At 37.7% G+C, this 16,218-nt stretch overlaps 1 protein-coding gene across 1 annotated transcript in view; it reads left to right on the top strand.

The window, feature by feature from the left end:
• The first annotated feature begins 12,864 nt into the window (after positions 1–12,864).
• Positions 12,865–16,218, top strand: part of LOC139454475 (b(0,+)-type amino acid transporter 1-like) — a 75,066-nt gene continuing 71,712 nt past the window's right edge. Inside the window, exon 1 of the mRNA XM_071236199.1 lies at positions 12,865–13,792. The gene's annotated coding sequence lies outside the window, so the exon portion shown is untranslated. The remainder of the gene's footprint in view (positions 13,793–16,218) is intronic.

Below are 16,218 nucleotides of genomic sequence, written 5' to 3'. Positions count from 1 at the left end.
AAAATGTTTGCATATGAATCTGTTTCCTTGTTATCAGCTTTTGCATGTTTTGAGTGGCGTGTTTCCTGCATGGATCAGTCACATGTAACCTATTCCTATGTTTGTATGCATCTGTTATGTTTACGGTCACAGTTTTATGACTGATGTTTCCTCATACATCAAGTGTAATCTCACAAAGATGTCCCGTAGGTTTATAGTTTGATAAGAGCGCAAACAAACACATATGCAATTGAATGTCATGACTGAAGAAGCATGTGTCATCACTGCTACAAAATGTTCTAGTGCTATATGGCTAACAGATATACTTGGATCTGGGCAGCCTTTGGTGTTGCCTATTGGCCCTAGATTATGGGTTAGAATTTATTTCCAGCAACCTATGTAGGTAGTAAGAGGCGACTTAATGGATCTTATGATCAGTCTTGGTTGAGTACGTGTCATTGTATCCCGACGATGTGTGTCTGGACATTGTCATTCACTGGATTGTTTGGTCCAGATTTGATTATGTGTAGGTGCTGTTATATAGTTGGAATATAGCTTGTGCATTGTTAGAAAAAACAAAAACATTCAGTCAACGGAAAAGTGTAAACTAACAGAAAAAAGTAACTTTATATAAAGTTCAATAAGCATAAATTTATTCTGAAATTAGATAATGCATCTTTCAATGCATATTCGTGAAGATATCTCTTCGACTTTGAGGTTGTGATTCACAATGTTAATGCACAATTTGTAGGGAGCATGATACTCACACACATGGTTTGTTAATGTGAACAGCACATAATGGTTTAGTTTGCCAGGTTTCATCTGGACAGCCCTGATGGTCATGTAAGGGTCTAGACGTCAAGGAGAACATTTTAGGGACGCTTGCGTTCCACAACAGTTTTGGGATGAAAGCGTAGTGGAAATTTGAATGGCGTACGCTACCAGAACGAGATCATTCGAGATCACGTTCTACCCTTTGTGCAAATGCCGGGACGTAACGTCACGTTGCAGCAGCATAATACCAGCCCACATGTTGCAAGAGTTGTAACAGACTTTTTGTAACATTGCTGTACTGCCATGGCCGACTGGTTCGCCAGACCTCTCCCCCATAGAACATGTTTGGGATGGGATGGAAAAACTCCTACGACAAGACCAGAACCAGCTGGTAACGCTAGCTCAGTTGGGCCAATCTTTGGTTGACATTTGGAACATCCCGCAGGCTGTTTTCAATCATCTGGCATGTTCAGAGTGCCACCACTGCTTCGCCTGTATGTATCTATAGTGTGTAGTGGTATGTATCTACAGTGGTATGTATCTATAGTGGTATGTATCTACAGTGGTATGTATCTATAGTGGTATGTATCTACAGTGGTATGTATCTACAGTGGTATGTATCTATAGTGGTATGTATCTACAGTGGTATGTATCTATAGTGGTATGTATCTACAGTGGTATGTATCTACAGTGGTATGTATCTACAGTGGTATGTATCTACAGTGGTATGTATCTATAGTGGTATGTATCTATAGCGGTATGTATCTACAGTGGTATGTATCTACAGTGGTATGTATCTACATTGGTATGTATCTACAGTGGTATGTATCTACAGTGGTATGTATCTACAGTGGTATGTATCTATAGTTGTATGTATCAATAGTGGTATGTATCTACAGTGGTATGTATCTACAGTGGTATGTATCTATAGTGGTATGTATCTACAGTGGTATGTATCTATCTATAGTGGTATGTATCTACAGTGGTGTGTATCTATAGTTGTATGTATCAATAGTGGTATATATCTACAGTGGTATGTATCTACAGTGGTATGTATCTATGATGGTATGTATCCACAGTGGTATGTATCTAAAGTGGTATGTTTCTATAGTGGTATGTATCTGTAGTGGTATGTATCAATAGTGATATGCATCTACAGTGGTATGTATCTACATTGGTATGTATCTACAGTGGTATGTATCTACAGTGGTATGCATCTACAGTGGTATGTATCTACATTGGTATGTATCTACAGTGGTATGTATCTACATTGGTATGTATCTACAGTGGTATGTATCTACATTGGTATGTGTCTACAGTGGTATGTATCTATAGTTGTATGTATCAATAGTGGTATGTATCTACAGTGGTATGTATCTGCAGTGGTATGTATCTATAGTGGTATGTATCTACAGTGGTATGTATCTACAGTGGTATGTATCTACAGTGGTATGCATCTACAGTGGTATGTATCTTCAGTGGTATGTATCTGTGGCATGTATCTACAGTGGTATGCATCTACAGTGGTATGTATCTACAGTGATATGTATCTCTAGTGATATGTATCTGCAGTGGTATGTATCTATAGTGGCATGTATCTGCAGTGGTATGTATCTCTAGTGATATGTATCTGCAGTGGTATGTATCTCTAGTGATATGTATCTGCAGTGGTATGTATCTATAGTGGCATGTATCTACATTGGTATGTATCTGTAGTTGTATGTATCTACAGTGGTATGTATCTACAGTGGTATGTATCTATAGTGATATGTATCTGCAGTGGTATGTATCTATAGAGGCATGTATCTACATTGGTATGTATCTGTAGTTGTATGTATCTACAGTGGTATGTATCTACAGTATTATGTATCTACAGTGGTATGTATCTATAGTGGTGTGTATCTACAGTGGTATGTATCTATAGTGGTGTGTATCTATAGTGGTGTGTATCTGTAGTGGTATGCATCCTTAGTGGTATGTATTTATAGTTGTATGTATCTATAGTGGTATATATCTACAGTGGTATGTATCTACAGTGGTATGTATCTATAGTGGTATGTATCTACATTGGTATGTATCTACAGTGGTATGTATCTATAGTGGTGTGTATCTACAGTGGTATGTATCTATAGTGGTGTGTATCTATAGTGGTATGTATCTACATTGGTATGTATCTACAGTGGTATGTATCTATAGCGGTATGTATCTACAGCGGTATGTATCTGTAGTTGTATGTATCTACAGTGGTATGTATCTACAGTGGTGTGTATCTACAATGGTATGTATCCACAACTGAGACTCTATCTGCAGGAGGAAACACAGCTTACAGTAATGATGTAGACACAGCCTTATTACCCTACATTCCACAGTAAGATACCACAGCCATAACCTGCCATCATGACTGAATACCATGCTGTCTCAAAGGACTGCACAAACACTTAACAATGTGATGGGGTTGATGATCTAGCAGTGTTTGTCCTTTTTAGCATAAGGCCATTTTGTACCTGCACAATAGTAGCAACACAGTTACATTGAAGCTAGACTTATATTTTTTGTTATGGATTTTGAGGGTAAATAATTTGATCGTTATGTCGAAAAATAAATAGAAATGTTATGCATTGTACAGGATTTTTTAATCACCTTAAAGTTTGATTTTGATTTTAGGTGATGATTTATATTTTTAAATGTTGGCCTGGTCTGGGCCCTTATAAATATTTTTAGTCTAAAATCTGACTGCGCCATTTCAGTTTTATGGATTGGTTGGTCTAAGAGTTGATTAAAGTGTAACATTAACATGACAACGTATCATTTGCTGTGATGAGGGAGGCCTACAGCTCCATTGTGGAATCATTGTTGGATGTCTGCTTTACACATAAAACACCTGGATTATTAATATTGTCCAAATGATCTATACTTGTCATTGTGATTCTATTTTCTTCTGAATTTTTGAATATTGAGGTTGGGTGATCAGTACATGAAGCGAATAAATGAGAGGCCTAAGATACACCCCATCAAGCTGATCCACCGTGAAATATATTTGACGTAATGTTCAAAGTGGCAGTAAACCCACCTCACTCTCACATAAAGATAATGTTATTCCTATGGCAATCGTGACCTGCATAATAATACCTACAGTCTTTTTATCTGGCATTAAAAGCAAATTTACTTTGTTTGGGCATAAATAATTTGTGCTTCAGTCCGTTAAGCTCCAAAGCAAACAATGAATTGGAAAATAACTCAAAATCGGGAACCGTCTATTAAATGTCAATATGGTACATGGCAATGAATACCCTGTACCCAACAATATCTGCTGTTTGTTTATTTTTTCCTATCACTGGAAAATGTTGTTTAAGAAACTAACATGTTGTTTTGCATACATGTTGACATCTGGAACGGAGCGCTGAACAACGGTAGGAGGCATTCATTGCTGTGCACCGTATTGACATTTAATAGACTATTCCCGATTTTGAGTTATTTTGCAATTCATCGTACTCATTTGGAGCCAGATGGACTGTAGTGCATATTATTTATGCCCAAACAAAGTAAATTTGCTTTTAATGCCATTAGTGGCACTTAGTGGCACCATGCCTTACAGGTATGAGCCCAGCATGATTGTGTTTGTGTTCGACAATAGTTTAAGCTTCCTGGGTTTTGTTGTTTTTGAGAAAAATGGCTTTAAACATTTTTTCATTCCCTTCTACTGATTTACCATCTGAGCATATGCTTGATCTATGCAAAAACATTCAGAACGGCAAAAAACTCTCCACAAGACTGTATGACAAGGGGGACAACTTCAACTTTCCAACAGTCAACTTCCTCTTTATGTCAAGCAATATTCTAGCAGCTCCAACCTGTGGTGTCTACACTTCACAACTTCAGAGGTACAATCATTTATCAAGCATGCTCTTTCTTCGAAAGATTTCAAAGAGTGTCATACGACTTGGTCAAAAGTTGTTCGATCAGGGTTACAACATTACAGGCCTCGGCAAAATATTGAAAAGGTTTTGTGGTAGACATTGTCAGGATATTTCCAAATTTTATTCAACAGTGACAAATATTATGTTTGATGCAATTCCCTATCTTCACTTGTACCATATTTTACCTTTGTTTTTCAGGTGAACATTTGATTTGCCTTTGCATGTGTTTGTGATGAGTACCACCAGTGGGGCAGGATACGGTCAATTTTTTGTGAACACCTGGTATCATTACTATTTGATAATGATTCATAAACACGTGCTCATGATACAGTCGGAATCATTCATTGGACTCTGCATGCTTTCTTCTGATTATTGAAAGGATTTTTTTTTTACCTAACCAAACCACATTCAGTATAGTATGACTTCCTTCTTGCCTGTGCTATGTAATTCAAATTTTCTTGGGGATAATAAAGTGTTATCTTATCTTATCTCATCTTATCTTAAGTATATGCTGTGTACGTCATCTCGTAAAGGGCCCTATGACATGTTGGTGTAAGTGTATGATAAAATCGACCACACACAAGTCGGCAAGTCTATCGACCATGCAATAATAAAACTTACATTACATTTTCATGATGCATATTTTAGAATATAAGTTTGGCCCATTAACCCTGCGGAATGTAGGCAGGGGACCGAACCATGTGCATAAACAGGTTGTAATAAGGATTCTTGCTGTGTACTGAGTCCATGGGAACATTTATGCTTTCAGTTTTGTGATTAGTTCAGTTTGAACAGGCTAGTACAAACTGTATATAATATATACATTGTCTTGGCCCTAAGGCAATAACTTGGATAATGTTTCATTAATTTCTTTTGCAACATGTACAACACTTATTCTGGATTGTTGCTCACAATATCAACAGAGCTCCAGATAAGCTGCGTATCTGCGTGAAATACGCATCAGAAATGCAGAAATATGCAGTAAAATATAATCCAAGCGTTTCAAATACGCAACGAACATTACAGGTACGCTACAAAAATAAAACTTGTGCGTATCATCAAAATATTGTGAAGTAACCCTGCGTATTCGATTAGCAAATCAGCAACTTATTTTGAATTAAAACGGGCATTCCGTCAACCTTGCCAAACTCCATGATGACAGTTACATCATGATCATTTGCCATCACACTTTCTTGTGGAAGTATCGTGGTATTTTTGAGTCCTATAAAGCTCTCGAACCCACACGACACCAGTTTGCAGGGACTAGATGAATAGTGTTTTTAAATATTTAACTTAAATACCCACATCTGTAAAAAACAGTGGGTAACAGAAATTTGAATACGCAGATTGAATTACTGATACCCAATGATTTTAAAATGCATGGGTAAAATACCCACAACACCAAAAGCTTATCTGGAGCTCTGATCAATCACTGGATTATCTGGTCCAGAATTGGTTATAAACAGGCCACTGTCATATAGTTGCAATATTGCTGATGTGGCGTTAAACCACAAACATAACAGCCATACTTTCTTTCCCCACTCGCTGTAAACTAGGGACATGAATCTATTGCCCTGAAGGTAACTGTTGAGCTCTACCCTATACAGGAATTTTGTTTCTAGATTTTTTTCTGAAAAGCAAACATTAAGTTGTCTGTTAAGTTTAAATGATTATTGTCCATATCCATTCTTTTTTAGATATAATTCATAGTGGATATTAAATGGTGGTTTTCAAGTACTGTTTATCTCATTGAGTGGTATGGTTAGATTTAATATTTGCAACGAGTGAAACTAACAATTATAACCACCTCATCATTAGATGAGTCAACAGCTTATATTCATATGTGTTTTAATATTCTATATATCATAGAGTTAAAGCTGATTTTACTTGATTTTATCTCTCAAACTTGTTCAAATCGACACATGTAAAAACCAAACAACTTCCATCAAGGATCATATACACACTATGGTAAACAGTTCAACCTTAGTGACAAGCAGGAATTTATGTTAAACATGGTTAGAGCACTCTCTATGTGGCTTTGTATGGAGTCATATCACTGTTTTGTACTCTGCATATTGTATAAGCAATAATTATCAACAATAATTGTCCGTGTGTCCCGTAAACTGTTGGGTAACTGCATGAAAATATATTGAGCTAGGTGATTGGTACATATCGCCAATTGTAGCCAACTGTATTTCAAGATGCACATTGACATTGGCAAAACATGGCCATGATGGCCAAGTTGTCATTGGTGAGCAGTTGGCCAGGATATATTCATTCTTTCAAAGAAACGCAAGGCAAACGATGAGCATGATGAAACCTATAATACTAAGGAACTGTCAGACAAGGAGAGAATGAAGACGCTTGCATTGCTCTCAAGTCCAGAATGAACTCTGTAATACTTTTATCAAACTTGTTATTTGTTCCTTTGTCAAGGGGCTGGTGGGGTAGTCTAGTGGTTAAAATGTTCACTCGTCATGCTGAAAACCCAGGTTTGATTTCCCACATGTGTACAATGTGTGAAGCTCATTTCTGGTGTCCCCCACCATGATATTGCTGGAATATTGCTAAAAGCGGCGTAAAACCAAACTCACTCACTCCTTTGTCAAATGTCAAGGTCACTATCCTGATGCATTCCTGTAAGTTTTAGATATCATCAAGAATGTATTTATACAACATGAGATCAATAATACACTAAATGCACAGGTTGATTCAGTCCTTCAGTACTAGCCCTAGATGTACTCCATGATATCAACAGACATTATACATTTGACTTCTTTGGTTTTAAGCTGCATTGTTTTGGCAGCTGTTTTCTTGAACAATATTAACTGAATGGTATAGATAGTTATAATTAAATAATACAAGGTCAGCTATGACCTTTCTTCTGAATGTACACAGATAGACAAATAGATTTTCCGATCTAAATATCAGTAATAATAATAACAATAACACAAATTAATTGTTTATAGTACAGTACACTGATCTGTTAATATCCCCAGTCATTACTATAAACAGTTTATATTCTAGATTTTAATTGGCCGACATGACTCTGAGAATCTAATGGGCCATTAACATTAAGAAAGAATACCCCAGTAAATGCCTACGTAGATCTCCATTGCTGCTTCCGTCTAATAATATGTTGTTCATCTTGTTTGCCTATTTTGGTTATTTTGAATAAGTGGTTATTGAAGAGAGCCTTGGTGCCATCTTGGCTAATGAGTATTTGTATCGTGTACCATTTGAAAACTAGAAGTGTGAATTGTGCAATTTTGGGGCCTAGAATAATATCGGCTAAAGCTATTTATTGTATCCCTGTAGCTAATAATAATGTACTGATGGTCGGAAACAATTCCGTCATTTCATACCAAGGTGTCATTATCCATAAATGTGTGTGGAATCCAGGTCAGAATAGGTCCCCAGTACGTCAGTCACGCTTGTCCTAAGAACCATTCAGTAAGCTAGGGATCTGGTTCCAATGCTCTGTGACTGCTGATGGCTTGTCATCATGCCCTGATGTTGTGGATTGTTGCCGACACCTGACACTGGCATGCCTGGTCCAGACTGGATAATTTCAGACCCGTGAAGATCTGAGGTAGAATAGGTCTTCAGCAACCCATGCTTGCCCTAAAAGGATCCGGGATCAGGTGGTCAGACTCACTGACTTGGTTGATGCAGGTCATCATATCCAAATTGCGTGGATCGATGCTCGTGATATCAATCACTGGATTGTCTGGTCCAGACTCGATTAATTAAAGACTGCCGTCAAATGGCTGAAATATTGCCGAGTGTGGTGTTAAACAAGAAAGAAAGAAACAAACATTACACTTCAATCATTAATACATATCCTATTACTAAACATATGCCTTTAATAGAACCAATGGATTCCCTATTCAGTGTGATATATGAATAAGATCTGCATCACTTCAAACTTATACAGCAGTAGAAACTAACAGTTTCAATCGACTAGTTATAGCATATAGCAAAACCCTTAAAAATGGCAAATTTCTACTTATCGTTGTGATACCTCAACTTTTGGGCAGTTTGGCAAGGACTACAGGACTAGTGCCAATTTCTAACACGGTTATGTATGACGATGACCTGTAAATAATCAAGTTTGGGCCATCCACGAAGTTGAGGTATGCTGACATGCCATCAACAAATGCACCAAGCCTTGCCAGCCGACCATTTGGTTGCCTCCTATGACCAGCATACCGTATTCAACGTAATAAGTGCCCCGCTCTAATAAGCGCCCACGGCGATATTTGCTGATATATTGGCTTGTGGACAATGCCAATTGGCACCCCGTCCGATTGATCCATGTACACAAGACTTATTTATTCGTGTATAATACCCACTCGTATGGTAAATGCACCCTTATTTACATGCAATTAAATTCTTGAAAAATATATCTGTTGTGTATCATACTCACAGACTTTTCTTTTGTATCATTTCTGGCTGTCAGCATAAACCACGAAATTTACGATCTTTCAACCCTTTCACAAAAATTATATTCTAAAAAGATCCCCCTATTTCTAATTTTGAGAGTGCCCTGGGCGCTTATTACGTCTAATACGGTAGGTTGTTGGGACCTAGTCTAACACGGAGTCCCCAGGAAAGTAAGTAATGAGTAGTCTGCTTCAATTTGTCTTCCCTTCACTAACCCACTAGGTGTACTGACAAAGCCGGCCCAATCTTAAACTGGACACGTACATGGTATGTGCCATGTGAACGGTAAATGTTACTGAAACACCTACATATGGTTAATCAGTGAAGCCTTTGCCTTCGGTAACGTCCTACAAATTATCGCCGCCATCTATTTATACATCTTTTCTACTAAGCAGTGATATATCAGTTGTCATGTCGTGAAACATGTTTGGTGATCCAGTGCTACAGGTATGACTACTACTGGTCCACGTATTTACCCATTTTCTATATCTCGAGAGCTCGCATTTCGGTAAACCTACGCTAACCCATGGACCCACTCCTGTGGCTCTCCGCTCTCAAATTACCCGCCCTTGATTTACATTAGCCATATTCATTTGCTACGCTGCTCAGTCTAACGGACCAATCAAAATGCAAGTTACAAACCAGTCTCAAAGTTGGGTTGGCGATACCAACAACATGACAGCCAGTCCCATCGATTACAATAGAGTTTGTGTGACATTCAACATTAAAAAACTAACTAACAGCCAGAAAGAAAGCCCTCAAAAATCTTTTTGTTGCACAGGAAATCTTCACGTCCATTATGACTGGCTTTGGCAAGTCCTCCCTTACCCGTTTCCTTTTCCTCATCTTGATGTTTGATCGGTTGGTAAAATGTTAATAAAAATCAAGGCCGGGTACAGGGTTAGACTTAACAACAAATTTGTAAGCAGCCAGCAGGGCTTGCTCCTTTTAAAAGTTCCTGCGCCTTCTCCAAACTAACCAGCCCACAACTAAATGATGGAGCCACAAGTGGTCGAACCTAAGACTGCGGGCTCTGTAAATAATCGAGTCATGATGCTCATGATATCAATCACTGTATTATTTGGTCCAGACTCGATTATTTACAGACTGCCTTCATGTAGATGGAATATTGCTGAGTGTGTCATTAAACAAACAGCATATAGGACACAATGTTCTGCTTCGGGTTAAACCCAGTGCTCAATATTTATCAATTGTCATTTTGCTCAAAATGGATGTACAAGCTGTTGTGAAGCAAATAGGTACTGCTGTTTTAATTAATATTGAATGCATAATGATATATATTAATTACAGATCTAATTATATATTGAAATATTTTACGTAAAACATTTATAGTTTTCCATAAATCAATGAAATCCATTGTGCTACCATATTCGCTGTTGTAAAGTCCCCCTCAGCAACTTGTAGACCAATCATAATCAATTTTGAATAAGCACCCCCTAGAAAGTTTACATGACAGTCCATATTTTTTTGTGTACATAATAGATTTTTTTTACCAGAAAACGGCAGTGCAGAAGGGGTATACTTTTCCCTCATAATTATTGTCAAAAAGGTTTTTGTTTCATTACCATTTGGACTAAGCTCTTCACTACTTCATCTCTTCAAAAAGGTTTTATTCATTGTGTATGTTTTTTTATAACTGCCCTCCTTTGTCAATTTCCTTGATACCAGGGTCCTTTTTAGGCCAATGATGGTATTTTTAGTGCTGCATGCACAAATTGTTTTGTTGCATGGAGGGTGAGCATATTTTTTCCTAATTATTTTTTAATTATGATCGGTAAAATATATCATGAGGCAATATTCAACATTTATTATTGGAAATGATAGTAGAAACTAATGGACCAAGTGCACTCTTTTATTGAGTAAATTGGAAAGCCAAAGGAATTAAAGTCATTCTCTCGTCTTAAAATGATTACATGTTCAAATGTCAAATGATTTCACTGACTAATAGTGATTGCATCAGCTTTGCTCTGACAGTGATCAGATAATTATAATATATGAAGCTCAGATATAATTTAACTGATGCAGGCCTTATTTCCATATTCTAAAATGATGATCATACTTGAAACTCCCAGACAAGAACCAGATCCGTGAAGATTCCAGGGTACAATTGGTCTTGAGCAACCCATGCTTGCCGTAAAAGGCGACTATGCTTGTTGTTAGAGGTGACTAACAGGATCAGGTGGTCAGGCTCGCTGACTTGGTTGATGCATGTTATCGTATCCCAATTGCTTAGATCGATGCTCATGATATCAGTCACTGGATTGACTGGTCCAGACTCGATTATTTACAGACTGCCATCATATAGCTGGAATATTGCCGAGTGCAGCATTAAACAACAAGAAACAAACAAACAAACACATGAATCAAGTATGGTATTCATTATTCATTCATTTTTTTACTGAAATTTAGAAGACATTTGTGTTGCACAATTTCCACATAATATATTGCTATCTTTCTGTAACTATGCAATGTTTATGGTTTGAAGTCCAAGGCAGTATGCAATTTATTATATATTGATGTTGCAACAGTCTAGAAATTACACAATGGTCTGGTAAATGAGTTTGTGTAAGTTTATTGATGAATAAAATGTGAATGCGAGTGTTAGGCCAGGGCGATACAAAATATTTAATGGTGCTTTGTATGCCCCTTCCATCGTGTCAGTTTGTCTTCTAGTTGCAAACTCACCAAAAGTTGCTATCCTAACTTTGTTTGTTGTTTAGAGCCATACTCAGCAATATTCAAGCTACATGACTGCAGCCATATAATCTAGTCTGGACTGCCCAGTGATTGATATAATGAGCAATGATCCACACCGTCATGTTATAACGTGCATCAACCAAGTCACCGAGCCTCACCAATTAATCCATTAAGTCACCTCTTACCACAAACATAGGTTGGTAGTGACCTAGTCTGACCTGGAATCCCACTCCTCACTGGGGGGTCCCTTCTAAGTTGCAGTCAGCTCAAAACATGTTTAACAGTATACAACATTGTTAGAATGATGGAGAAACAGGGAACACTTAAAGCGTGGCTGTGTCTACACACAGTCACCAGCTGATGCATCCTCTTTGGACCTGGAACCTGCTTACAATGCAGTGTGTTGGACTGGTGTTATAGAATTTCAATAAGTAGTTATTTCCCTTTGTGACAGAACGGTAGCCCTTGGGCATTCACTCCTTGTTAAACCATGCATGCTTCTTTTATTTGACAGTTTATCATGATTTATTATTATTTGGGCAGGATATGAAAAAGGGGCCATTTTACCTTAAGAAATAATAAATTCTTAGTTAAGTGATGGAAAACACACTTAGCTTAGCATTTTAGACTTGATTGAATAAGTGCTGAATCAAATTTTTGGTAATTCATTTTTAATGTTTGCTATACACACCCTATATTGGCAAATAAAACAATGGAATTAAATTTAGCAAGACAACTAAAGTTAATTGTTATTCATGATGGACTTATTCAGGGACGTTTATTCATGCTTGTGGTATGGTGGTTAACAGGTTGTCAGCTAAGCACGTGCAAGCCATATCAAATTGTAGCTTATCCCTCAGTGCTAGGTAGTAAAGAGTTTGTGTCAGACCTTAGCTGTCTGCTTTACACTCTCTTCCATTGATTTCTTGTGTCAGACGTAAATAGCTCTGTTGGCGAGTTCCTCCCCATCTTCCTATATGAGGAATGCTGCCAGCCGCACAACTGCTAGCGCCCTCTGCTGGCTGACGAAACCTGATACACACACAGAGAGACAGAGGCTGCAACTCGGTGTGTACATCATGAGCATGCACACGTGTGTGCACCCGTCCCTTGTTCGAATGTTCATGTTTTTCTTTCTGTCAGACTTCCTTTGATCAATGGACTGACCAGCAATCCTGTGACAAAGTGATAGATTTGGATGCATCTTTGGATAACCATCTGTCTCAGGGAATCGGCAACGTTGATCCTGGTGTGAACTGGGAATCTGCTTAATTGTCCAGTGTGACTGACCACCGGTGTACATCTGACTACTGGGTCCAGCCTGTGACCCTCTTGTGTAAGGACCTGTGTCCTGTCCCAACAGCACGTTCAATTCAGTGTGTATCCTGCCTGTGAGGATAGGCCGGCCGGCAGCTGGCCGGTATTTCATCATGTGTTCCTGGTTGAAGCAGCACCTGATTGTTAAACTTGTGTGCTAACGACACACATCTGCAGTGGGCAGGATTACCGCTAATCTAACTCCATGTCTCAATGATCTCAACTGGAGGAACACACTGACACTCAATAGGCAGCAATATTCTATTCTGTGAGCAAAGGACCAAAGGTGATTAGTTGCATCATACATTCTTTCATCCACATCAGAACCGACCTGAGAGACATGTGTTTAAATGTACATTCATTAAGTCTGTAAAAAACATTCACTGAACAAAAAAAGGGAAGATAAGGCTCAGCCATTCTAGGCCTGCAACCCTGCACGTACACAACATTAATATCCGTAATAGAAGGCTGGATCCTGTCATTGATCTGTGAGGCTGTTCATCCTCTCAACGTTACTGCCCCCCGACGTTTGCGCTCAAGTGAAATTCTCTCAATTATAAGTATTCTACCTGGGGGTTGACCTACATGTGTCTCAGTCTGAGACAAAACTAAGTTCAGCAGCAAGGTCATCACTGAGTCAGGTAAGATGCAGTTGGTTGGATAATATATTCATAATTGTTGATTGGATAATATCTAATATGGTGTTATTACATTGTTTTGCTACATTTGTTACATTTAATAGGAGAGGTGATTGCTTGATGACTTCTTAGGAGTTATTATTATTATTATTATTATTATTATTATTATTTATTTATTTTAAATTATCATTATCAGTGTAAGAAAGAAAATTAAGATAAGGATTGAACTAATTTAACCTATTATTATTATTATTATTATTATTATTATTATTATCATTATTATTATTATTATTATTATTATTTGTGTGTAGTTTTCTTAACTAGATTGTATTTGACCATGCCTAATCATTCAGGAAAAAGCCATTTATGCTGTCTGTGACAGTTCAATGAAGGAGATAGTATTTCAAGTTGCTGCGTGTTTTGTAAGTTACAAGACTACATTGATTGATCATGAACAAGTTTTTCCTCTTGTATATTCAGTAATCAATATTCTGTGAGTAACTTGGCAATATATGGAGTTATTGACAAGGTATATTCAATTCAGATCGATAAAATATTCTTGCAGAGCAAATATCTACTGGTTCAATATGCCTCATTGATTAATATTCAAAGATATTGACTGGTGGTAATATTGATGGAGGGTCTGTTATTGTAAAACAAACTATGAAGAAATACCAACTCCTTAATACAACCTTCACATCGTAGACCTCCTAGCGGGGTTTCTGCAAGAGAGTATTTTAACACAGGGATATATACTACTCAAAAAGAAATTAAAGATTACCCGATTTTGTCATATGACTAATAGTTAATTTGTCATGGCAGGACAGTTGAACTGTAGTCAAATGAAATAACATGGTAATCTATAACTTCTTTTGAGTAGTATATAATACAGTCGTGCCTCGTTTATACGGACACTTGCGTCATTTCACAATTCGTCCGTATAAACGAATTTCCGTATAACTGAAACCAGCTTCTTACTGGAAGAGTTACTTCCCTTCAATTATGCAAAATACACAAGGTAATCTTAATCCCTAGATATAAAACAATTCCTTGTAATGTTCTCGTAATACATAATCAAGGTCAACTTTGACCTCTGACCTCCACAGACGCCATATTTATCGAAGGGGATTACATGTACAATAAACAAGCGTGTCTCAAACGTAACTCAGTGTCACTTGGTTAATTGACTTCTCACGAATCAAAGGATTTCCACCAGCGGAAGTGTATTGTGAGACAATTTTGAGTGCATTTCAGTGTTTTGTGTATGAAAATGACCGTCCGGTTCCAGAAACTGAATTTCCGGATATACGGGTAAATTTGTATAGTAATTATTTCGTTTTGAATGAAAATCGTCCGGGAACCGAGGTTTCCGGATATCTGAAGTCCGTATAAGCGGGGCACGACTGTACACCACAAATTATGAGATTTTCATCCAAATTGTTTTAAAATATACTTTACTTTTTTCTAACTTTCAGTTTGAAGACGTCTTTGTACATTAGTGAGTGAGTGAGTTGGGTTTAATGCCGCTTTTAACAGTATTCCAGTTATATCGCAGCATGTCAGCTTAATGTGTGAGGAAAGCCAGAAGTGATGCAGGTCTTAGACATTTACCACTTCAGTGATACCCACGAGCACGGGGATGGTGCTGACAAACCTAGAAACATAATCGGGGCGAACAAGGATTCAAACCCACAATCATACATTTCTGGAGTGCCCAAGGGACTCTGCACAGCGAATCGCGACACCTTAGACAACTGGGTCACCTGTCCTCTCATTGTGCATTAACTGTCAATGGATGTTATGCACATGAAGCATATTTGGTAGGACCATATATACAAGTGTATACATGGTATATATGGTGGGTTTCACTATATAAAGAAGGGAACACATACAGGTTTTGTTCATCGGTCAGGTAGCCTAGGTTTGATTCCTGACATGGGTACAATGTGTGAAGCCCATTCCTGGTGTACCCCACCATGATATTGCTGGAATATTGCTAAAAGCGGCGTAAAACCATACTCACTCACTCACTTCATCTGTCAATGCTTGGAGACATTAAAATGGGTTGGTAGTGAGGCAGTATAGTGATGTTTATTTCGTAAGATCAGGGCCGGGTTTGACCCTCTGGAAGTGTCAAATATTAAGTTACAGAAAACTTGCACATATTGTATTGAAAAATACCTGATATGTTCAAATGTCTGACAACTTAGCCAAGCCAAGACTTTTGACAATTAAGATGGAGTACATAAGTATGGCTTAAAGTAGTGGAACAGACTGTGTTTCCTAAATTCATGAGATAACCTATAAGCTAGTCTGATGATTTTTTTACCATATGTTTGTACTGACTTTACTGCCTCTGAGAATATCAGTCTAAAAAAACGTCAAAACTCAGTGTCTGATTGATTATATGTCCCCCTTTACACAGCTGT

Source organism: Haliotis cracherodii, unplaced genomic scaffold (assembly GCF_022045235.1).
Source record: "Haliotis cracherodii isolate W230 unplaced genomic scaffold, xgHalCrac1.p SCAF_10, whole genome shotgun sequence".
Taxonomy (NCBI): Eukaryota; Metazoa; Mollusca; class Gastropoda; order Lepetellida; family Haliotidae; genus Haliotis; species Haliotis cracherodii.
The sequence above is the reverse complement of the archived record's forward strand: the minus strand, read 5'-3'. Positions and strand labels throughout refer to the sequence as shown.